The sequence below is a fragment of the Octodon degus genome, unplaced genomic scaffold, assembly GCF_000260255.1.
Source record: "Octodon degus isolate 3935 unplaced genomic scaffold, OctDeg1.0 scaffold00071, whole genome shotgun sequence".
Taxonomy (NCBI): domain Eukaryota; kingdom Metazoa; phylum Chordata; class Mammalia; order Rodentia; family Octodontidae; genus Octodon; species Octodon degus.
In genome coordinates, this window is record NW_004524647.1 from 7,268,345 (window position 1) to 7,270,808 (window position 2,464).

Consider the following 2,464-nt stretch of genomic DNA (forward strand, 5'->3'; position numbering starts at 1 on the left):
TTTACAATAGCACACAAATTCCCAAAGCAATGACATTGTTCTTTGAAAAAAAATGTCTATGACTATTAATTACATCAAGAGATTCCAGGGCCTGGGGAGATAGCTCAGTGGAATAAGTGCTTGCCTGGCAAGCGCAAGGTCCTGAGTTTGATCCCCGGTACCACCAAAAAAATAAATAATAAATAAAAGAAAGAAAAGAGAATTTGATAAAAAAAAAAAAAGAGAGAGAGAGAGATTCCAAAGCAGATGTTGGGCTTTATATCCCCACAAACAGTACAGAGAGTCCCAGTTCCTCTACAACATTCTCAATAGTTGATAGTCAACCTTTTTATTTTATCCATTTTATTAAAATACAATAGTGTGTCATTTTTATTTTTATTTTCCTAAAGACTAATGGTGGTGAGTATTTTTCTCTAGTGTATTTTCTCTAATGGAGTATCTATTAAAACCTTTTACCCAGTTTTACTGGTATTTGTTTTCTAAATGTCAACTTTTAAGATAAAAGTACTTAATACATTCTAAACATACTCCTATCATAATTCTATTTTGTAGATATTTTCTCTGTGTCTATGCTATGGGTGCACATAACAGTATGTGCGTGTTTTTGCCCCCTGGTGTTGGCATTGAAACCAGGCCTGGTTCACGCTGGGCAGGCACTCTGCAACTAAGCTACACTCCCAACCTAATGTCTCTGAGTAGCAGAAATACGTTTTGTTGCAGTCCAGTGCATGAATTTCTTTTTTTGTGTGTTGTGTTCTTGATATTATATTTGAGAAATCTTTGTCTATCCAAAATTACAAAGATTTTTCTCCTATACTTTTTTCTACAAGTTTTTTTTTACTTTTAAAAATTTTAAGTTTAGATCCCTGATCAGCAAGAGTAAAAATACTTGTGTTCTCCCTGATCTTATGGAGAAAGCATTCGATAGTTTTCCATTAAGTGTTCTGTTGGCTGCAGGTTTCCTGGAGACATTTTATACCGAGTAGAGCAAATTCTCTTTGGTTTCTATTTAGCTGGAAACTATAGCCTGCAAAAGATTATGTAATTAGATTTTCAAATAAAAATGGCAGAGCATATCCATTTCTTTGCATTTTTCTGACTTTTCAAGAAATAATCATAGAGGTTTTTAAAATTTTTTTAAATATTTCTTTATTTATTTAGCACAGGGTTTCACTATGCAGCTCGGACTTATAGTGATCCTCCTGTCTCAGCCTCCCCAGTGATGAGATTACAGGTGTGTGCCACCATGCCCAGGTTTGATGGCCGGCTTGGTGCAGGGTCAGCACCGCATGCAGTATCAGGGATCAAACCCAGGTCCTTGTACTTGCCAGGCAGGTGCTTAGGCTGCCAAGCTATCTCCCCAGCCCTATCACGGATAGATTTTTTTAAAAAAATAGTCCTATAAGAATAAAAAGTAAAGGCCAAAATATTTGCTCCCCCAAAACAGATGAAAGGGTGAAAAATTGACTTAAAGCTAACACCTCTCCAGTTGTAGGGAGTCAAATCAGAGCTGAAAGAAAGAAAGGCAGTTTGAAAGATAAAAGAGGTCATATGATAGTCAGGCTTCAAGATATTCTATAGGAAAAAGAAAAAGGTATTCTATAGGTAGTGTTAGGAGTAGGAGGATTGCTCAGTCGTCAATATGTACAAAACCCCTTAAAACACCAGTTCAGAATGCAAGGGTATTTCCCCAGCCTTGTGCCACCAGAAGCCATCATGATTCCACCACAATGTGTGACTGGATGCTTAGCACTAGAAAAATCAAAGCAAAGAGGATCAGGTGCAGAGCTGAGCACAGGGTGAAGTGCCATAGTAAGAAGTAGGGAACTAAATTAAGTCTAGGTTCTGAATGAAGAAAATTTCTTTCAGAATACAGATAACCAGGCTTATGCACTTGCACTTGTTTTCTAGGTCTGTTGTAATACATACCACAAATTGAGTGGCTTAAAACAACAGACATATCCTATCTCATAGCTCTGCAGGCTACAAATCCAAAATGAATGCCATGTTCTCTCTGAGTTTCTAAGATCCTTCCTTGCCTTTTGCAGCTTCTGGTAACCCAAAGTTAGATGCTTGTAGATGTATCACTTCAATCTCCACCTTTATCCTCATGTGGTCATCATCTCCCTGTGTGTGGCCCTTTTCTCTTTCTGATAAAATGATACCATCATACTCGACTAAAGGCTCATCCTACTCTACTATGACATCTTAATTTCACTACAGGGATCCTATTTCCAAATAAGGTCATAGTCTGAAATAGTGACAGTGAGAACTTCAACATATTTTTTTGAAGACATAGTACAAGTTATAAGTACATCCTAGGCAACAGATTAGAGAATTACAAAAGGAGGGGATGAAGGCAGGAAAGAAGGAAGGCAGGAAGGCAGGAAGGCAGGAAGGCAGGAAGGCAGGAAGGCAGGAAGGCAGGAAGGCAGGAAGGCAGGAAGGCAGGAAGGCAGGAAGG